This window comes from Oncorhynchus kisutch, linkage group LG8, assembly GCF_002021735.2.
Source record: "Oncorhynchus kisutch isolate 150728-3 linkage group LG8, Okis_V2, whole genome shotgun sequence".
Lineage (NCBI taxonomy): Eukaryota > Metazoa > Chordata > Actinopteri > Salmoniformes > Salmonidae > Oncorhynchus > Oncorhynchus kisutch.
The window spans coordinates 17,779,693-17,803,902 of NC_034181.2; positions in this window are offsets into that span (position 1 = coordinate 17,779,693).

The window sequence follows — 24,210 nt, forward strand, 5'->3', positions numbered from 1 at the left end:
GTTGTTCTACCTCCTACATATGCGATGACAACACCTGGTTTAAACGTCTCTAGAGACTATATCTCTCTCATCATTACTCAATGCCCAGGTTTACCTCCAATGTACTCACATCTTATCTTACCTTTGTCTGTACACTATGCCTTGAATCTATGCTATCGTGCCCAGAAACCTGCTCCTTTTACTCTCTGTTCCGAACGTGCTAGACGGCCAGTTCGCATAGCATTTAGCCGTACCCTTATCCTACTTCTCCTCTGTTCCTCTGGTGATGTAGAGGTTAATCCAGGTCCTACAGTGCCTAGCTCCACTCCCCAGGTGCTCTCATTTGTTGACTTCTGTAACCATAAAAGCTTTGGTTTCATGCATGTTAATTAACATACTCCCTAACTTTGTTTTACTCACTGCTTTAGCACACTCTGCCAACCCGGATGTCTTAGTCATGTCTGAATCCTGGCTTAGGAAAACCACCAAAAACCTTGAAATCTCCCTAACTATAACATTTTCCGCCAATATAGAACTGCCAAAGGGGGCGGTGTTGCAATCTACTGCAAAGATAGCCTGCAGAGTTCTGTATTACTATCCAAGTCTGTACTCAAGCAATTCGAGCATCTACTTCTAAAAATTCACCTTTCCAGAAACAAGTCTCTCACTGTTGCCGCTTGCTATAGACCTCCCTCTGCCCCCAGCTGTGCTCTCGATACCATATGTGAATTGATTTCCCCCCATCTATCTTCTGAGCTTGTGCTACTAGGTGACCTAAAGTGGGACATGCTTAACACCCCGGCCATCCTACAATCCAAGCTTGATGCCCTCAATCTCACACAAATGATCAATGAACCTACAAGGTACGACTCCAAATCCGTAAACACGGGCACCCTCATAGAGGTCATCTTAACTAACTCACCCTACAAATACACCTCTGCTGCATTCAATCAAGATCTCAGCGATCACTGCCTCGTTGCCTGCATCCGTAATGGGTCTGCGACCAAACGACCACCCCTCATCACTGTCAAACGCTCCCTAAAACACTTACAGTATGTGAGCAGGCCTTTCTAATTGACCTAGCCGGGGTATCCTGGAATGACATTCACCTCATCCCGTCAGTAGATGATGCCTGGCTATTCTTTAAAAGTGCCTTCCTCACCATCTTAAATTAGCATGCACCATTCAAATAATGTAGAACTAGGAATAGATATAGTCCTTGGTTCACTCCAGACCTGTCTGCCCTTGACCAGCACAAAAACATCCTGTGGCATTCTGCATTAGCATCGAATAGCCCCGGTGATATGCAACTTTTCAGGGAAGTTAGGAAGAAATATACACAGGCAGTTAGGAAAGCTAAAGCTAGCTTTTCAAACAGAAATTTGCATTCTGTAACACTAACTCCAAAAGGTTCTGGGACACTGTAAAGTCCATGGAGAATAAGAGCACCTCCTCCCAGCTGCCCACTGCACTGAGGCTAGGAAACACTGTCACCATCGATAAATCCACTATAATTGAGAATTTCAATAAGCATTTCTCTACGGCTGGCCATGCTTTCCACCTGGCTACCCCTACCCCGGTCAACTGACCGGCACCTTGCACAGCAACCCGCCAAAGCCCCCACCATAAGGTCTTCGAAAGCCAAGTTAACAAACAGATCACCGACCATTTCTTATCCCACCGTACCTTCTACGCTATGCAATCTGATTTCAGAGCTGGTCATGGGTACACCTCAGCCACGCTCAAGGTCCTAAACGAAATCATAACCGCCATCGATAAGAGACATTACTATGGAGCCATATTCATCGACCTGGCCAAGGCTTTCGACTCTGTCAATCACGGCATTCTTATTGGCAGACTCGACAGCCTTGGTTTCTCAAATGATTGCCTCGCCTGGTTTACCAACTACTTCTCTGATAGAGTTCAGTGTGTCAAATCGGAGGGCCTGTTGTCCGGACCTCTAACAGTCTCTATGGGGTTGCCACAAGGGTTCAATCCTCGGGCCGACTCTCTTCTCTGTATACATCAAGGATGTTGCTCTTGCTGCTGGTGATTCTCTGGTACACCTCGACGCAGACTACACCATTCTGTATACTTATGACCCCTCGTTGGACACTGTGTTAACTAACCTCCAGACGAGCTTCAATGCCATACAACTCTCCTTCCGTGGCCTCCAACTGCTCTTAAATGCAAGTAAAACTAAATGCATGCTCTTCAACCGATCACTGCCTGCACCTGCCTGCCCATCCAGCGTCACTACTCTGGACGGTTCTAACTTAGATTATGTGGACAACTACAAATACCTAGGTGTCTGGTTAGACTGTAAACTCTCCTTCCAGACTCACATTAAGCATCTCCAATCCAAAATTAAATCTGAATTGGCTTCTTATATCGCAACTAAGCCTCCTTCACTCATGCTGCTAAACATACCCTCGTAAAACTGACCATCCTACCGATCCTCGACTTCGGTGATGTCATCTATTAAATAGCCTCCAACACTCTACTCAACAAACTGGATGCAGTCTATCACAGTGCCATCCGTTTTATCACCAAAGCCCCATACACTACCCACCATTGCGACCTGTACGCTCTCGTTGGTTGGCCCTCGCTTCCTACTCGTCGCCAAACCCACTGGCTACAGATTATCTACAAGTCTCTGCTAGTTAAAGCCCCGCCGTAGCTCACTGGTCACCATAGCAGCACCCACTCGAGCTCCAGCAGGTATATCTCACTGGTCACCTCCAAAGCCAATTCCTCCTTTGGTCGTCTTTCCTTCCAGTTCTCTTCCAGTTCTCTGCTGCCAATGACTGGAACGAACTGCAAACATCTCTGAAGCTGGAGACTCATATCTCCCTCACTAGCATTAAGCACCAGCTGTCAGAGCAGCCTACAGATTACTACACCTGTACATAACCATCTTGCTCCTTTGCACCCCAGTATCTCTACTTGCACATTCATCTTCTGCACATCTACCATTCCAGTGTTTAATTGCTATATTGTAATTACTTCGCCACCATGGCCTATTTATTGCCTTACCTCCCTTATCTTACCTCATTTCCACTCACTGTCTATATACTTATTGTTTTCTTTTGTTCTGCTGTATTATTGACTGTGTGTTTTGTTTATTCCAGGTGTAACTCTGTGTTGTTGTATGTGTCGAATTGCTATGCTTTATCTTGGACAGGTCGCAGTTGCAAATGGTAACTTGTTCTCCACTAGCCTACCTGGTTAAATAAAGATTATTTATAAAAAAATATATTTAAAAAAACAGAAAAGAGGAGAAGGAACAGGAGGCTATGCTGACAGTGATACGTTTCTATTCACACCCACTATGCCCTTAGAATAGGAAACAAAAGTGTTATGTTATCCTTACTGGATGAAGTTAAATGAGCATTCAGACCAACCTTCCTTATTGATCTTTCATAAACTACATTTCATCTAGCAGTGATATGGACACACATTCGCCAGGCCATAAGTGTTCTTTTATAGGAACTGGCTCAGAGTTAATAACTTGGCTGTATTACAAATGCATTAGGAGTAAGCCTACATTATGACCATAGAAGTAAATTGGAGTTCATATATTTTACTGAACCTTGTGTATTTCCTGTGAAGCAAGTTCTGACAAGCTTCTCTCATTGGTTTGCCCTCTCCTTTGGTCCTGCCCCAAAAGGACATGATTGACAGAAAAGAGCTATATAAGCCAGGCCTGTGTGAGTGTGACTCAGTAGATGTGGTAGCATGTAGGCTACGTAGGCTACGCTGTAGGCTGGCCTCAATGGTTATTGCTTCACCACTAGAGACGACCCTCCTAGTCTAACCCAGGAGTCCACTATTTCAACAGGAGATTGAAGATGGAGAGACTTTTAGTGTGGAGAGAGAGAAAATAAATAAGGAAGATGGAGAGACTTTTAGTGTGGAGAGAGAGAAAATAAATAAGGAAGATGGAGAGACTTTTAGTGTGGAGAGAGAGAAAATAAATAAGGAAGATGGAGAGACTTTTAGTGTGGAGAGAGAGAAAATAAATAAGGAAGATGGAGAGACTTTTAGTGTGGAGAGAGAGAAAATAAATAAGGAAGATGGAGAGACTTTTAGTGTGGAGAGAGAGAAAATAAATAAGGAAGATGGAGAGACTTTTAGTGTGGAGAGAGAGAAAATAAATAAGGAAGATGGAGAGACTTTTAGTGTGGAGAGAGAGAAAATAAATAAGGAAGATGGAGAGACTTTTAGTGTGGAGAGAGAGAAAATAAATAAGGAAGATGGAGAGACTTTTAGTGTGGAGAGAGAGAAAATAAATAAGGAAGATGGAGAGACTTTTAGTGTGGAGAGAGAGAAAATAAATAAGGAAGATGGAGAGACTTTTAGTGTGGAGAGAGAGAAAATAAATAAGGAAGATGGAGAGACTTTTAGTGTGGAGAGAGAGAAAATAAATAAGGAAGATGGAGAGACTTTTAGTGTGGAGAGAGAGAAAATAAATAAGGAAGATGGAGAGACTTTTAGTGTGGAGAGAGAGAAAATAAATAAGGAAGATGGAGAGACTTTTAGTGTGGAGAGAGAGAAAATAAATAAGGAAGATGGAGAGACTTTTAGTGTGGAGAGAGAGAAAATAAATAAGGCTATTTAGATGCTGTTTTTCAGTTGAGCTGTGTGCTGCACGGAGCTGGCTGGCTTCACTCTGTCCTCAGTTAGATTAGTTCTGGACTGATAGGGCTTTACACTTCTGTCTGTCAGAATAGGTCAGACAGAAAAGACAGACAGCCTCCTCCCCTCCTCAAACCTTCTCTGCTTATTGAATTCACAGTATTCTCTTAAAACAGACAGGCTGCGAGATACAGGGAGAGAGATACAGGGAGAGAGATAGAGGGAGAGAGATACACAGGGAATTCTAACAGAGAAGGTGAAATGAGACGGTAGGGGGAGAGAGGGAGGATTACTGACAAAAAGGATGAAATGATAATGTGGCGGAAGAGAGGTAGAAATAGAGAGAAGGGGGATACTGACAGATAGAGGATGAAATGAGAGGTTGGAGGACACAGATGAGTACAGAGAGAGAGAGAGTGAGGGGGCAAGCTGACAGATAGAGGATGAAATGAGAGGTTGGAGGACACGGATGAGTACAGAGAGAGAGAGAGTGAGGGGGCAAGCTGACAGATAGAGGATGAAATGAGAGGTTGGAGGACACGGATGAGTACAGAGAGAGAGAGAGTGAGGGGGCAAGCTGACAGATAGAGGATGAAATGAGAGGTTGGAGGACACGGATGAGTACAGAGAGAGAGAGAGAGAGTGAGGGGGCAAGCTGACAGATAGAGGATGAAATGAGAGGTTGGAAGACACGGATGAGTACAGAGAGAGAGAGAGTGAGGGGGATACTGACAGATAGAGGATGAAATGAGAGGTTGGAAGACACGGATGAGTACAGAGAGAGAGAGAGTGAGGGGGATACTGACAGATAGAGGATGAAATGAGAGGTTGGAAGACACGGATGAGTACAGAGAGAGAGAGAGTGAGGGGGATACTGACAGATAGAGGATGAAATGAGAGGTTGGAAGACACGGATGAGTACAGAGAGAGAGAGAGTGAGGGGGCAAGCTGACAGATAGAGGGAAGGTGAAGGAAGCAGAAAGAGAGGGGTTAGTTGAATGGTGTGATGGTTGGAGGAGAATAGAAAGGGGTGGACAGCTCTCTTCATGGACATCATGTGCTGGGAGGGAGAAGCAACCTACAGCTCAGAGAGAGAAAGAGGTCAGTAACCATACAAGACTGGCTTCACTACCTGCTGTATAGTCGATGTTCCACAACAACATAACAGTAAGATGCAGTGGTTTGAGGGGTGAATGATACCGACTGCCCTTTAGAGTGTGTTATTAGGTGAACAATGACACTACAGGCTGCTTCGGAGTGGAGCTCACCGCTACAGATTACATGTGAAGGTTGCATCATAATCTAGGCTATTTATCTGACTGAAAAGTATGTGTATGTGCTTCCTTGTAAACCATGTCTTAAGCACTTATACACCAATGTTGAGTATGCAAGCAGTAGTGTCTGTGTGTTTGTGCTTTTCTGACATTTTCTAGCCTTGTGAAACCAGCCTGAGGTTACAGTAGTTCATTCACACTGTCAGTTCAAATATGAACACAGACATGAAACTGACCTACCTCTAAAACCCATGTCTTCTTTTCCTTGCTTTTCTTTGTTTTCCTGATCACTCACTGTTAGTTACAACCATCAAACCTCATCCTGTCAGGGCAAAGCAGTCACCATGGCAACTGCCCCTTGCAGCAACCTTTTCCAGGGAGGATATTTAGGGGAAGGTGTGGGTAAGGTAGGGTAACCTCTACTACACTAGTTGGCAGGCTGGGTGGGTGAGGTGGGGCGGCACCCGTATTTCTTCTACTTATCAGGTCACTCTGTCTTCATGAAGCTGTCCATTGCCATACAGAGGGTTTAGACAGGACAGGACTACTCACTCTACAGCCAGCACACAGCTAAGGCAGGAGAAAGGTCCTGGTCAAGGTTTCTGGAGAAAAAGAATACAATAAAATATGTAACATTTGGTGGCAACTTTTTTGTCTTGAATTCAAGATTTGGAGTGCTGCCTGGATGGATGGATGGATGGATGGATGTTAATAATAATAAAAAATAATAATTGGGAACTCAGTTGAGGTCTCAAATAACTGTTAGAGTTAGAATAGTAGAATACACAAGATGCAATTCAGATATTTGGTGCATCAGCAGTTTTTCACACATTCATTGAATTAGCCATGTCAGCTAACAATTTTTAGATGGGTAAATTAGTCTAGCCAGCTATCTAAACTTGTAGTAACCATGGCCGAATACTGACCGGGCACGCAATACTGACTGGGCACATGCCCAGGAAAGAATGGCGCTGGAATAGTGTTTTTTACACTGATCTTAGCAAAAAAAATTTTACATGTTTCCTCCATCTCTCTCCTGTTTCCTTTGACCAAAAATGTGGATGAAGATTTCTACTTCTAGTCTGCGGCGCAGGACATACTACTTACCTGGGATCAGGCCCTAATCTTAGAGACTTGGAAGAGAAAGAGACAAGAGTGCAAGAGAGGCCGACATGCGGGCACCCTGACGAAACTACGTCGGCGAGTAGATAAATCGCCTCTATCCTCCGTTCTATTGGCGAACGTACAACGTACAATCACTGGAGAACAAACTGGACAAGCTCCGTTCGAGACTATCCTATCAACAGGACCTGAAGAACTGAAATATCCTGTTTCTCAGAGTCGTGGCTGAACAAGGACATGGATAATATACATCTAACTGTTTGTCTATGCATCGGCAGGACAGAACAGTAGCTTTGGGTAAGAAACTCTAGATCAACTTTACCTCCCACACAGAATCGCATACAAAGCTCTCTCTTGTCCTCCATTTGGAAAATCTGACCATGACTCTTTCCTCCTGATTCCTGCTTACAAGCAAAAACTCAAACAGGAAGTACCAGTGAGGCGTCCAATAACGAATAAGTCCAATGAAGCGGATGCTAACCTACAGGATTGTTTCGCTAGCACAGACTGGAATATGTTCTGGGATTCATTCGATGGCATTGAGGAGTTTACCACATCAGTCACCAGCTTCATTAATGTTAAGGGAATTTTTATCTATAATGACTATGTATACATTTCAATCAGGATGTACTAATCAGAATACTATTATGTTACTGTATATGTACTAATCAGAATACTATTATGTTACTGTATATGTATGAATTTTCTTTCTTGATCCCAGTACTGAATATAATGTGTGTGAATGTGGTCAAGTGTTAGAACAATGACTGTCTGTTCCTTGGTACAAATGAATCAGACTGGCTAGAATGCTTATCTACACGAGAGAACCTTGACTCGTAAATTATATTAAATTGGTAGGGAGACGGATGTGGGAAGGCTTGAGATACAGCCTTTGTACTGGAACGGAGATGGCACGGGTTGGGGCTGGAACTAAGGACGTCATTTTCAGTTTATAACCTGTGGTAAAACTGTATAGTATTCAGTACTCTCGAGAATAAACTCTGCTGTTTGATTTTGAGACTGGGCTCTGTCTATTATTATAGAATAAGGGTCTTACAAGTTCTTATGAATGGACAGTGTTTAATTTAATTGGATATTAAAACATAGAGTCATTTAATTCCTTTAACAATTAATAAGTGCATCAACGATGTCGTCCCAAAAATGACCATACGTACATATCCCATACAGAAGCGATGGATTACAGGCAACATCCACACTGAGCTAAAGGCTAGAGTTGCCACTTTCAAAGAATGGGAAATTAATCCCGCTACGACCTCTGAACAGCTATCAAACAGGCAAAGCATCAATACAGGACTAAGATCGTATCCTACTATGCCGGCTCTGACGCTCGTCAGATGTGTCAGGGCTTGCAAACTATTAAGGATTACAAATGGAAATCCAGCCGCGAGCTGCCCAGTGATGCGATCCTACCAGACAAGCTATATGCCTTCTATGCTCGCTTCGAGGCAAGCAACACTGAACCATGCATGAGAGCACCAGCTGTTCCAGACAACTGTGTGATCACACTCTCTATAGTTGATGTGAGTAAGACCTTTAAACAGGTTAACATTCACAAAGCCGCAGGGCCAGATGGATTAACAGGACACGTACTCAGAGCTTGCGCTGACCAGCTGGCAACAGCAGAGGGAACACACCCCCCTATCCACATCGATGGAACAGTAGTGGAGAGGGTAGCAAGTTTTAAGTTCCTCGGCATACACATCACAGACAAACTGAATTGGTCCACTCACACAGACAGCATCGTGAAGAAGGCGCTTGTCACCAAAAGCACTCACAAACTTCTACAGATGCACAATCGAGAGCATCCTGGCGGGCTGTATCACCGCCTGGTACGGCAACTGCTCCGCCCTCAACCGTAAGGCTCTCCAGAGGGTAGTGAGGTCTGCACAACGCATCACCGGGGGCAAACTACCTGCCCTCCAGGACACCTACACCACCCGATGTTACAGGAAGGCCATAAAGATCATCAAGGACATCAACCACCCGAGCCACTGCCTGTTCACCCCGCTATCATCCAGAAGGCGAGGTCAGTACAGGTGCATCAAAGCTGGGACCGAGAGACTGAAAAACAGCTTCTATCTCAAGGCCATCAGACTGTTAAACAGCCACCACTAACATTGAGTGGCTGCTGCCAACCCACTGACAATGACACTGACTCAACTCCAGCCACTTTAATAATGGGAATTGATGGGAAATTATGTAAATATATCACTAGCCACTTTAAACAATGCTACCTTATATAATGTTACTTACCCTACATTATTCATCTCATATGCATACGTATATACTGTACTCTATATCATCGACTGCATCCTTATGTAATACATGTATCACTAGCCACTTTAACTATGCCACTTTGTTTACATACTCATCTCATATGTATATACTGTACTCGATATCATCTACTGTATCTTGCCTATGCTGCTCTGTACCATCACTCATTCATATATCCTTATGTACATATTCTTTATTCCCTTACACTGTGTATAAGACAGTAGTTTTGGAATTGTTAGTTAGATTACTTGTTGGTTATTACTGCATTGTCGGAACTAGAAGCACAAGCATTTCGCTACACTCGCATTAACATCTGCTAACCATGTGTATGTGACAAATACAATTTGATTTAAATTTGATTTGATTTGAAGTGTCTTCACTGACATTTTCATCCTCTCCCTGACAGAGTCTGTAATACCTACATGTTTCAAGCAGACCACCATAATCCCTGTACCAAGAATGCCAGGGTAAATGAATATCGCCCCATAGCACTCACATCTGTAGCCATGAAATGCTTTGAAAGGTTGAGTCATGGCTCACATCAACACCGTCATCCCAGACACCCTGGACCCACTCCAATTTGCATACTGCTCCAACAGATCCACAGATGAGGCAATCTCTATTGCACTCCGCACTGCACTCTCCCACCTGGACAAGAGAAACACCTGTGAGAATGCTTTTCATTGACTACATCTCAGCGTTCAACACCATAGTGCCCTCCAAGCTTATCACTAAGCTAAGGACCATGGGACTGAACACCTACCTCTGCACCTGGATCCTGGACTTCCTGATGGGCCACTCCTAGGTGGTAGGCAACAACACATGCTGACCCTCAAAACGGGTGCGTGCTTAGTCCCCTCCTTTACTCCCTGTTCCCCCACGACTGTGTGGCCACGCACAACTCCAACACCACATTAAGTTTGCTGAAGACACAGTGGTAGGCCTGATCACCGAAAACGATGAGACTGCCTGAAGAGAGGAGGTCAGAGAACTGCCAGTGTGGTGTCAGGACAATAACCTCTCCAACGTCAGCAAGACTAAGGAGCTGATAGTTGACTACAGGAAACGGAAGGCCGAGCATGCCCCCATTAACATCAAAGGGGCTGTAGTGAAGTGGGTCGAGAGTTCCTCTGCATCCACATCACTAAGGATCTGTCATGGTCCACACACACCAACGCAGTCGTGTAGAGGGCACAACATTAATGGCCTCTTCTCACTCTGAAATGCTGAAATTATTTGGCATTTGACCGCAAGATCCTCAAAAAGTTATACAGCTGTACCATTGAGAGCATCTTGACTGGCTCCATCACCGCTTGGTAATAGTTCATCCGGGTAGCTATTTGGTTTACTATTGAACTATCTGCATTGACCCTTTTGCAGGAAATTTACTTTAAAAATTAAAAAATGTCTCTCTGCCGTCGGGGGTGGCCACTAAATATTTTACCCCAAAAGGCTTGAGCCGGCCCTGTAGAGTACTGTCCCAGTTTTGTGCCATGGCTGGCATTACTAAGGGGCAAGGTCCCCGTCAATAGAACCTCTCTGGGACTGTGGGTGGTGTGTGTGTGCGTGTGTGCGTGTGTGCGTGTGTGTATGTGTGTTTGCGTGTGTGTATGTGTGTGGTGTGTGTGTGTGCGTGGCGTAGGGGTGTGTTAAAGCAGGTGATGGAGTTTAACAGGGTCTGTTCAGGGTTCAACGAGCACACACAGCTCATCCCTCGTAACAGAGGAGAATCACTGACTGGCTGCCGTCCCTACTGCCACAGTAACCCCTCAAACATCCGTTCCCCTCCTCCCTCCTCCCTTCTGCTCCTCCCTCCTCCCCCTGGACTCATCGCAGCCTGGCAGATGAATCGCTCAGACAGGTGAGATGGCTCATCAATATTCATGAGGAGGGACTTCATCTGACTGTACGTGGCCCCTTCCCCTCTCCACTCTTCTCCACTGTGCTGCGTTCGTCCTTCATGGTGAGCAGCACTGTGTCCTCCCTTCCATCCTGCAGGTTAACCTGGGCCTTCTGTGTGTGTGTGTGTGTGTGTGTGTGTGTGTGTGTGTGTGTGTGTGTGTGTGTGTGTGTGTGTGTGTGTGTGTGTGTGTGTGTGTGTGTGTGTGTGTGTGTGTGTGTGTGTGATGGGTGACTCTGTGCCCCCCTAGTGAGGGTGGGTGAGGCAGGCCTGTCATATGGTCCCACTGAGAGAAAGAGCACCGCACACCCCTCCCCCACTCACCAGGTCGGTTAAATCAAAAATATGAAGTGCCTGCAGCACTCCAGGACCAGGGTTGCCCAGCCCATGGGCTAAGGTACATAGTCTATTCACTAAAGGTAGGCATACTCCGTGTGTAGCCTGCCTGCATGCTTTGTTGAGACTGAGAGCTCCGCTCTGAGGTGGTTGTGATGAAAATGGCTGACAGAAATACTGTGGGGGATTTTTCACGTTATTGTCTCAGAATGCTCCTTTCTTAAAACTGGCGTAGATCCATTTTTCATGTGATGATGGGTTAACTCTCTTCTCTGTTGAAGCACAAAAACATGTAACAGTGTGTGTAGCCTATACTGTTCCTCCTCTGTGAGCCTGTTTGGGTAGTATTGTTGTGCATTATTATATTATAGCCTGTATTATGTATTATTAGAAGGAGTATTTGTATTACAACAAGGTCAATGTTCAGAAGGGACGACCCTATTAAATCAAATCAAGCCATAGTTATTTCGGAGGATCTGTTTTGATTGTGGGTTCTGTTGCAGCTGTAATTGGATGGAGTGCATAAAAAATGTGTTTATCTTACCCTGAAACAGACAGCGGAGAGAGGTTTACCCCTGACAGATGTACAGACGGATGGACGGATCTCCCGTGTGTATGCGTGTCTGTGTGTGTGTGCGTACGTGTGCGTGTCTATGTGTGTGTGTGTGTGTGTGTGCATGTGGGCACGGGTTTCAGTGTGGTGGGAGGAATGGGCTTGTTTCATAAATATATATGTACATATTTGTTATTCAAATCCAAGGATAAAAGCCATGGTGGAAGGATTTAGTCATGCCTGCAATGCAAGGCGAGGGGACACTAGGGAAGCCTAGGGCGGCAGGTAGCCTCGCAGTTAAGAGCATTGGCCCGGTAACTGAATCTCCGAGCCAACTAGGTGAAAACTGTCTATGTGCCTTTGAGCAAGGTACTTAACCCTAATTGCTCCTGTAAATCACTCTGGATAAGAGTGTCTGCTAAATGAGTAAAATGTCAAATGTACATGTAAGCCATGCTAGAGGGAGGGTGTTGGAGAGAGAGAGAGAGAGAGGTAGATGTGTTAGAGAAAGAGGGAGTGATTGCTTCTATTCATTCTTATTAGCTAAGCGCTAGCTTAATATAACGCTTGTAGGGACTGTAGGATAATTCCACCATAAATGTATCCTCCACCACACACACCCAATGCAAATGTGGATAAGACCTGTTTATAATTAGCTTACTACCTGTTTTAATGTATTTGTTGGTATTGCCTAGAGATGCCAGGCTTATGTTTGAATTGTAGGTCGTGGCGGTTTTTCTATGAAGCTGCTCTAAGCTGAATGATAAAGACATGCATGTAAACAAATAGAACAATTATACAATCTCTATTCTCATAGGCTGAACAAATTGATAGGCCCAGCTACTATGTAGGCTACCCTGCAGTGGGTCCTATATAGCTTAGTAACTACTGTACACCAGGGGTCTAGACCAGGGGTCTCAACTCTTACCCTACGAGATTTTTTCTGCCTTTAAAATGATCCATTAGTCTTGACTATAGCGAAGAACTAAAGAGAGGTAGGCTATTTAGCCTGATTATTATGGGTGTATCTCAATAGCGTTATGGGCTTTACTTTCCTCATCTCCCTCCTTTCCTCGTCTTCTTCCTTTCCTCGTCTCCTTTTCTTCACACTGATTCAGTGAGCCAGTTCGTTAGAAAGTGCATCGGCGATGTCGTACCCACAGCAAGGATTAAAACATTCCCAAACCAGAAACTGTGGATTACTGGCAGCATTCACGCAAAACTGAAAGCATGAACCACTGCTTTTAACCAGGGCAAGGTGACCGGAAACATGACCGAATACAAACAGTGTAGCTATTCCCTCCGCAAGGCAATCAAACAAGCTAGGCGTCAGTATAGAGACAAAGTAGAGTTGCAATTCAACGACTCAGACACAAGAGGTATTTGGCAGGGTCTACAGTTAATCACTGATTACAAAAAGAAAACCAGCCCCGTCACGGACCAGGATGTCTTGCTCCCAGGCAGACTAAATAACTTCTTTGCCCGCTTTGAGGACAATACAGTGCCACTGACATGGCCGGCTACCAAAACCTGCGGACTCTCCTTCACTGCAGCCGATGTGAGTAAAACATTTAAACGTGTTAACCCTCGCAAGGCTGCAGGCCCAGACGGCATCCCCAGCCGCTTCCTCAGAGCATGCGCAGACCAGCTGCCTGGTGTGTTTACGGACATATTCAATCAATCCTTATCCCAGTCTGCTGTTCCCACATGCTTCAAGAGGCCCACCAATGTTCCTGTTCCCAAGAAAGCTAAGGTAACTGAGCTAAACGACTACCGCCCCGTGCACTCACTTCCGTCATCATGAAGTGCTTTGAGAGACAAGTCAAGGACCATATAACCTCCACCCTACCTGACACCCTAGACCCACACCAATTTGCTTACCGCCCCAATAGATCCACAGACGACGCAATCGCAACCACACTGCACACTGCCCACTGCCCTAACCCATCTGGACAAGAGGAATAACTATGTGAGAATACTGTTCATCGACTACAGCTCAGCATTTAACACCATAGTACCCTCCAAACTCATTATTAAACTTGAGACCCTGGGTCTCGACCCCGCCCTGTGCAACTGGGTACTGGAATTCCTGACGGGCTGCCCCCAGGTGGTGAGGGTAGGTAACAACATCTCCACCCCGCTGATCCTCAACACTGGGGCCCCACAAAGGTGCATTCTGAACCCTCTCCTGTACTCCCTGTTCACCCACGACTGCGTGGCCATGCACGCCTCCAACTCAATCATCAAGTTTGCGGATGACACTACAGTGGTAGGCTTGATTACCAACAACAACGAGACGGTCTACAGGGAGGAGGTGAGGGCCCTCGGAGTGTGGTGTCAGGAAAATAACCTCACACTCAACGTCAACAAAACAAAGGAGATGATTGTGGACTTCAGGAAACAGCAGAGGGAACACCCCCCTATCCACATCGACTGGACAGTAGTGGAGAGGGTAGTAAGTTTTAAGGTCCTCAGCTTACACATCACGAACAAACTGAATTGGTCCACCCACACAGACAGCGTTGTGAAGAAGGCGCAGCAGCGCCTCTTCTACCTCAGGAGACTGAAGAAATTCGGCTTGTCACCCAAAGCACTCACAAACTTCTACAGCTGCACAGTTGAGAGCATCCTGTTGGGCTGTATCACCGCCTGGTAAGGCAACTGCTCCGCCCACAACTGTAAGGCTCTCCAGAGGGTAGTGAGGTCTGCACAACAAATCACCGGGGACAAACTACCTGCCTTCCAGGACACCTACACCACCCAATGTCATAGGAAGGCCATAAAGATCATCAAGGACAACAAACACCCGAGCCACTGCCTGTTCACCCCGCTATCATCCAGAAGGCGAGGTCAGTACAGGTGCATCAAAGCGAGGGCAGAGAGACTGAAAAACAGCTTCTATCTCAAGGCCATCAGACTGTTAAACAGCCACCACTAACATTGAGTGGCTGCTGCCAACATACTGACTCAACTCCAGCTCACTTTAATAATGGGAATTGATGGAAATTGATGTAAAAAATGTATCACTAGCCACTTTAAACAATGTCACTTAATTTAATGTTTACATACCCTACATTACTCATCTCATATGTATATGTACAGTGGGGCAAAAAAGTATTTAGTCAGCCACCAATTGTGCAAGTTCTCCCACTTAAAAAGATGAGGCCTGTAATTGTCATCATATGTACATTTCAACTATGACAGACAAAATGAGGAAAGAAAATCCAGAAAATCACATTGTAGGATTTTAATGAATTTATTTGCAAATTATGGTGGAAAATAAGTATTTGGTCACCTACAAACAAGCAAGATTTCTGGCTCTCACAGACCTGTAACTTCTTCTTTAGAGGCTCCTCTGTCCTCCACTCGTTACCTGTATTAATGGCACCTGTTTGAACTTGTTATCAGTATAAAATACACCTGTCCACAACCTCAACAGTCACACTCCAAACTCCACTATGGCCAAGACCAAAGAGCTGTCAAAGGACACCAGAAACAAAATTGTAGATGTGCACCAGGCTGGGAAGACTGAATCTGCAATAGGTAAGCAGCTTGGTTTGAAGAAATCAACTGTGGGAGCAATTATTAGGAAATGGAAGACATACAAGACCACTGATAATCTCCCTCGATCTGGGGCTCCACGCAAGATCTCACCCCGTGAGGTCAAAATGATCACATGAACGGTGAGCAAAAATCCCAGAACCACATGGGGGGACCTAGTGAATGACCTGCAGAGAGCTGGGACCAAAGTAACAAGGCCTACCATCAGTAACACACTACGCCACCAGGGACTCAAATCCTGCAGTGCCAGACGTGTCCCCCTGCTTAAGCCAGTACATGTCCAGGCCCGTCTGAAGTTTGCTAGAGAGCATTTGGATGATCCAGAAGAAGATTGGGAGAATGTCATATGGTCAGATGAAACCAAAATATAACTTTTTGGTAAAAACTCAACTCGTCGTGTTTGGAGGACAAAGAATGCTGAGTTGCATCCAAAGAACACCATACCTACTGTGAAGCATGGGGCTGGAAACATCATGCTTTGGGGCTGTTTTTCTGCAACGGGACCAGGACGACTGATCCGTGTAAAGGAAAGAATGAATGGGGCCATGTATCGTGAGATTTTGAGTGAAAACCTCCTTCCATCAGCAAGGGCATTGAAGATGAAACGTGGCTGGGTCTTTCAGCATGACAATGATCCCAAACACACCGCCCGGGCAATGAAGGAGTGGCTTCGCCAGTCTTCAGATCTCAACCCCATAGAAAATCTTTGGAGGGAGTTGAAAGTCCGTGTTGCCCAGCAACAGCCCCAAAACATCACTGCTCTAGAGGAGATCTGCATGGAGGAATGGGCCAAAATATCAGCAACAGTGTGTGAAAACCTTGTGAAGACTTACAGAAAACGTTTGACCTCTGTCATTGCCAACAAAGGGTATATAACAAAGTATTGAGATAAACTTTTGTTATTGACCAAATACTTATTTTCCACCATAATTTGCAAATAAATAAATTAAAAATCCTACAATGTGATTTTCTGGATTTTGTTCCCTCATTTTGTCTGTCATAGTTGAAGTGTACCTATGATGACAATTACAGGCATCTCTCATCTTTTTAAGTGGGAGAACTTGCACAATTGGTGGCTGACTAAATACTTTTTTGCCCCACTGTATATACTGTACTCTATATCATCTACTGCATCTTGCCATCTTTATGTAATACATGTATTACTAGCCACTTTAAACTATGCCACTTTGTTTACATACCCTACATTACTCATCTCATATGTATATACTGTACTCGATACCATCTACTGCATCTTGCCTATGCTGTTCTGTACCATCACTCATTCATATATCTTTATGTACATATTCTTTAACCCTTTACACTTGTGTGTATAAGGTAGTAGTTGTTGTTAGGTTAGATTACTCGTTGGTTATTTCTGCATTGTCGGAACTAGAAGCACAAGTGTTTCGCTACACTCGCATTAACATCTGCTAATCATGTGTTTGACAAATAAAATTTGATTTGATCTGCACTGATGTGATGGAAAATGTGACAGGTGAAACAAATGGACCTACTTGGCCTGAATCTTATTGCTTTCACCTGTCCTGTGTCTTAAGATCCGTGCAAACGAAGGAAAGGAGATGAAGAGAAGAGGCCATGTATGTTGGACATAGTCCTCTACTGCCTCATCCATCCACACGTCTAATCTATCTGTTATCCCTGGACCAACAGCGCGCGCGTGGGTAGCGTGTGTGTCTGTGTAGTGGTGCCATTTGTCAATGTCCACTGTCTTCAGCTCTGTGAAGACTAATGGATTCGGCTGGAGTGGAATGGTGATGGAATGTTGACAGATTGATGTTGCTTGAAGCTTGTCCATCCATTCATCCTTCACAACAGCAAATGTGCATTGCATTCGCCACAGATCATCTCTCTCTAGCCGCTACATTCATAATGTAGAGCCCAACCTCTCTCAAACTCTAACTCTCACTCTCACTCTCACTCACTCTCACTCTCACTCTAACTCTCACTCTAACTCTCACTCACTCTCTCTCATTCTCTAACTCTCTCACTCTCTTACTCTCACTCTTACTCTCACTGTCACGCCCTGACCTTAGAGAGCCTTTTTATGTCTCTATTTGGTTTGGTCAGGGTGTGATTTGGGTGGGCATTCTATGTTTTGTATTTCTTTGCGTTTGGCCGAGCGTGGTTCCCAATCAGAGGCAGCTGTCTATCGTTGTCTCTGATTGGGAATCATACTTAGGTAGCCTTTTTTTCCCACCTATGTTGTGGGATCTTGTTCTTGTATTGTTGCTGTTGAGCCCTACAAGGCTGTACGTTTCGTTGGTTTTCTCTTTCTTGTTTTTCCTGGTTATCATTAAAGAATATGAGTAACCTACCTCACGCTGCATCTTGGTCTCATTCGGACTACGGTTCTTACTCTTACTCTCCCTCTCACTCTCACTCTCACTCTCACTCTTACTCTCACTCTTACTCTCACACACACACTTCTGGGAATGTGAAACAGACATCATTAAGGAATGTTGTGAGAACCTTTACTGCTCAATCATTTTCTCTTCATCCCTTTATCCCTCTCTTCATCTGGATGTCACTGTGCCTGCTCGACTTGTTTAATCAGCAGTTTCCCCCCCCAAAAATTGGTGTTGGTCCTGCTAGTAGTGCTGTAGAATACAGAATGGGACATAGGGTTTTAGTATGCCTCTCAGCTCATCTCTCTTCTGTTGCCTGTGATATCTGACCTATCTTGTCTCCTATACGGCTTGACGTTGATTTGGAGGGCATTGTTAGCAGAGGGCTGCAATTAGATGAGGGTGTCAGTGAGGGCGGGGGAGGGGGGGAGGGGGGGGGCTGTGGTTGGTGGGTTAGGGGGGATGATTTACATTTAGGGGGGCTGTGGTTGGTGGGTTAGGGGGGCTGATTTACATTTAGGGGGGCTGATTTACATAAGGCTTAGCCCAGATTTGGACACACTCTGAGAGATCTGAGGAGCAGGCCTGAGGGCCACGAGCTAATCATCCATGGCCTGTCAGAATACTGTCACCCCTCGTGTGTGTGTGTGTGTGCGTGCGTGCGTTTCGCATACGTGCATGCATGTGTGTGAGATCTCAATTGTGTTTGTCTGTGTGGGTTGTTTTTTATGCACTTGATTACATGTCTATTTTCCTGTATTGATGTTTTAAAAATGATCTCTCTTTCTCTCTCTCATTGTTTTCTCAGGGTGGATAGTCTGGGCCAAGTGGGTGGTGGTGGCGGTTAATGCTACAGAGTTTGAGTACCTGGAAGGCAGCATATCCTCAGAGTGAGATGGTAATGTGGGGACATCTCTGGGTGGGTTACTGACACTTTAGCTGTATGCTATATGGATGCCTGCTAGTCTCCATGCTACAGTCTATGTCAAGGGACCTGTGAATCTGGGGCTTGGAATACCACTGTAGTACAGATTACACAATAGTGCTAGGCAACAACAAACTGTACTAGAACAAACATGAATCACCTATTTATTCAGAAATGTATTCATGAATGTATCAAGGGCACCCTATCTGACAATCTCAAAAACTGTTTCCATTTTCCAGACAACTAGATAGGAAAAGTTCTCTGTCTCTGACTTGCTTTGGAGAAGGAGGGAGCGATAGATGGAGAGAGAGAGGTTAATCCAGGGATCAGAGTAGAAGAGATCTACTGTCTCTGACTTGCTTTGGAGAAGGAGGGAGCGATAGATGGAGAGAGAGAGGTTAATCCAAGGATCAGAGTAGAAGAGATCTACTGTCTCTGACTTGCTTTGGAGAAGGAGGGAGCGATAGATGGAGAGAGAGAGGTTAATCCAGGGATCAGAGTAGAAGAGATCTACTGTCTCTGACTTGCTTTGGAGAAGGAGGGAGCGATAGATGGAGAGAGAGAGGTTAATCCAAGGATCAGAGTAGAAGAGATCTACTGTCTCTGACTTGCTTTGGAGAAGGAGGGAGCGATAGATGGAGAGAGAGAGGTTAATCCAAGGATCAGAGTAGAAGAGATCTACTGTCTCTGACTTGCTTTGGAGAAGGAGGGAGCGATAGATGGAGAGAGAGAGGTTAATCCAGGGATCAGAGTAGAAGAGATCTACTGTCTCTGACTTGCTTTGGAGAAGGAGGGAGCGATAGATGGAGAGAGAGAGGTTAATCCAAGGATCAGAGTAGAAGAGATCTACTGTCTCTGACTTGCTTTGGAGAAGGAGGGAGCGATAGATGGAGAGAGAGAGGTTAATCCAGGGATCAGAGTAGAAGAGATCTACTGTCTCTGACTTGCTTTGGAGAAGGAGGGAGCGATAGATGGAGAGAGAGAGGTTAATCCAGGGATCAGAGTAGAAGAGATCTACTGTCTCTGACTTGCTTTGGAGAAGGAGGGAGCGATAGATGGAGAGAGAGAGGTTAATCCAAGGATCAGAGTAGAAGAGATCTACTGTCTCTGACTTGCTTTGGAGAAGGAGGGAGCGATAGATGGAGAGAGAGAGGTTAATCCAGGGATCAGAGTAGAAGAGATCTACTGTCTCTGACTTGCTTTGGAGAAGGAGGGAGCGATAGATGGAGAGAGAGAGGTTAATCCAGGGATCAGAGTAGAAGAGATCTACTGTCTCTGACTTGCTTTGGAGAAGGAGGGAGCGATAGATGGAGAGAGAGAGGTTAATCCAAGGATCAGAGTAGAAGAGATCTACTGTCTCTGACTTGCTTTGGAGAAGGAGGGAGCGATAGATGGAGAGAGAGAGGTTAATCCAGGGATCAGAGTAGAAGAGATCTACTGTCTCTTTCTTTATGTTGTATAGTAGTTTAAATGTGTACATTACTACATCTGCTTAGACTGGTAAATCACAGAGATGCCATATTCTAGATGTTATCGTGTCATGTATCACACTGGAATTCTAAAGAAAGGAAACAGGCAAAATTCTGTTTAGATCACTTACTATTTAGTTAGATATTGTGTTACTTTAACTACACAGTAGCATCGCACGGCATCACACGGCATCGCACGGTGAAACATCTGAAGCTATTCCCTTTCTTGTTTTTTCTTTTCTTTTTTTCTTTCTTTTTTTTACCCCTTTTTCTCCCCAATTCCGTGGTATCCAATTGTTGTAGTAGCTACTATCTTGTCTCATCGCTACAACTCCCGTACGGGCTCGGGAGAGACGAAGGTCATGCGTCCTCCGATACACAACCCAACCAGCCGCACTGCTTCTTAACACAGCGCACATCCAACCCGGAAGCCAGCCGCACCAATATGCCGGAGGAAACACAGTGTACCTGGCAACCTTGGTTAGCGCGCACTGCTCCCGTCCCGCCACAGGAGTCGCTGGTGCGCGATGAGACAAGGACATCCCTACCGACCAAGCCCTCCCTAACCCGGACGACGCTAGGCCAATTGTGCGTCGCCCCACGGACCTCCCGGTCGCGGCCGGTTACGACAGAGCCTGGGCGCGAACCCAGAGTCTCTGATGGCACAGCTGGCGCTGCAGTACAGCGCCCTTAACCACTGCGCCACCCGGGAGGCCCGCTATTCCCTTTCAATGGTAGGAAAGCGAGAGAACGGAGTGGGAAGGGGACCGTTGAGCGATCCGAGCAAGGGCGAGGGAGCTGAACAGGGCCGGACTAAAATTAGGGAAAGCTGAACTTTATTCATATCTTCTGCGATATTGCGACGCGACTGACCATAGCTTTCAACCCCTGCTGGATTGACTGACAATGGCTGTTGGTACGTAGCACCCACATGAGGGCGAGACTAGCGTGGCCAAGCTAGTGCTGCTTCTATAGTGTAAATGACCGGTAACTGTTCATTTTGTTTGTGCAGTGGTATGGGTGCTCTAACTCTCGTCTGTCTGTTCCCTTCTCCAGGAAGCAAGGAACAGCTCCCTCCATTGAAGGGCGTACCCCTGCTGTGTTTGTGGGAGCTCTTGGGGACTGGGTATGGGGAGGGAAGAGTCTAGGAGAAACACTTTGTTTAGCTTTTTCTCAATTTTCAACAGAGCCACAAAATTTTGGGGGACGGGTGTTGAGTAAATAGCTCTGTCTTTCTGTGTCCGTCTGTCTGTTTGGCAGACGATGGAACAGGTTGTGGTGGGAGTAAATCATAGAGAATGATAGAGGCCTCTTGTGGCTAAAAGGCTGTGTTATAGCATGGGTAGCACCATTGAGGACTTCCACCATTTTAATGTAGTCAACTGGGTGGGACTTTCAACTTCATTGTCTGATCCCTCCTGGTGACCCTGTTGGAGTCATGTCCAACCGGGTCATCAGGAAGGATCAGCCAATCGTGAAGAAGATAATTGACTACTTCAAAAGGGAGATTGCCTCAATGGCGCTGCCCATGCTGTCACAGACGCTATAATGGCACAGATACAAAGATGAGCCCTCTATCTATCTCTATGGGCTCAACAGTCACACTTCTCATTTTGGTGGTGTCCCAAATTGCACCCTATTCCCTATGTGGTGCATTACTTTAGACCAGGGCCCATAGCTAGACGTCAAAGGCTATGCCTACGTCACAGAACAGGATCAAAGGGTTAGCCTGCTAACTTTCCTATTCTCAAACATGGAGGCTATGGGAAAGCCTCTACAAGGCTAATACCCAGGCAGCCCCTCTCTGTATACTCCATGCCAATTGCCAATGCCGTTCCTACCTCAGTGTTGCCAGAACATTCTATTCCAATTTTCTGTGTACTGTCTGCCCAGTGCAGTCGTCCACAGCTGGACAGTGGTGTAGCCAAAACCGCTCCCCTGGCACTTTATGCCCCCCGCTTCCTTAACGCTTAATTTTGTCCCTGTCCAAGTTGACATAAATTGATTGGATTAAATCATGTCATTAACAGGCTGGAAAAGCGGTTGCATATGCTCGCCTCGTTCCCCAAAGCAGAGCTGTTTGGCCCTGGTCTCCCCTCTCCCTTCACAGCCTGCTAGTTCTGCTGCCAACACACAACAGTAAGAAGTCCAGACATCCCTCCCTGGCCATGGCTCTCTGGCTCTGCCAAGGCATAACTAACACCATGGACTGGATAGTAGCTTTAGCTGCCGCTGATGTGTGACGTTCAGGGTTGAGCTCTTACAGATGAGTTGTTAGAGGACTCCTAACTATCCCCTCAAAAAGAGTGTGTTCAAAAGCCTTGGTTTTACCTCTGATATTAAATCTGTGTGTGTGTGTGTGTGTGTGTGTGTGTGTGTGTGTGTGTGTGTGTGTGTGTGTGTGTGTGTGTGTGTGTGTGTGTGTGTGTGTGTGTGTGTGTGTGTGTGTGTGTGTGTGTGTGTGTGTGTGTGTGTGTGTGTGTGTGTGTGTGTGTGTGCGCGCGTGCGTGCGTGCGTGCGCCCTTCACAGTAGCTGGTGAGGAACCAGAACTACAGGGAGCACACAGAAGGCAAGGCGAGGGAGGTGGAGGAGAGAGAGAGCTGCTTCCTAAGGAGTACGAGGAGGGGCTGGTGGCTTGGCCTACTCAGACCATAGCCGAGGGCCACGCCGCCTTCAGCTTCGGCCAGCCAAAGACCAGCGAGGAGCATGTCAGAACAGCTAACATATTCCAGCCTGACTCCTGGACACCCACAGCCAAGATATACACACACAAAAAACAACAGTATTGCGATACTGGATTTTCCAGTGTAAAACATAAAACCCGAAGCAGTCTGAACTCTGTCTTTTAAAAACCTGCTGTTGTGTGAACTGTTTACCTTATTAAGAAATGTCTGCCTATGTTTGGATCCTTATTTCCTTGCCATGATACTGGTACCTAACGCACACTATGGTACACACACAATACAGTATATACACGAAATAGAACTTCACAAGTTTCCTTCCATCCTCGCCACCATTGTTCAGTGACCCACCTGAAAAGACTGGTCAATTGAAAGCAGCAAGGTAGAGGAAGGAAGCTTCATAATCCCTCTCCTTTAGTATAGGGAACTTGGGGCTGGAAGGTGGACTGGATCGTATTCATTAGTGCACACCTTAGCAAAATACTTGGCAATGGAAACCGGTCATTTCAAACAAGTTTAACATAAGTGGTTTCCAACCGCAACACGTTTTATTACGGTTTGCAGTAATGAATACAACGGACATGATGTATACTAATGGGAGCTCTCTTACATGAAAAACCTTTTGTGTTGAATCAGGGAATACTTGATATAGTGCGTGACATTCATGGGGTGTAGAAGACACATTTTCTGATCTCCCCAACTGTAAAGGTTTTGTATAGGAGTTGTGTTGTAGGTAATCAAGGTATATTTGATGATTTTTTTGTGGATTGTAAATTAAGCTACCAGGCTTGAGCAAACTGGGATGTGATGTAAGTGCTGGCAAGTAGGTGGTAGTGTTTCTCAGTTGGTAGATCATGGCGATTGCAATGTCATAATGGTGGGTTTGATTCCCGCTGGGGCCACCCATATAAAAAGGTATGCACACACTATTGTAAGTTGATTTGGATAAAGTGTTTGCCCAAATGGCATACATATAAATATTTTCAGTGTGACACATTTGTCTTTACACATGTATGATAAACACCTCATCATCTGACACTACAAACCTTTTAACCAAATATTTTTTGGGACTACATGAAGCCCATGCATGACAACTGCCTGGAACACATC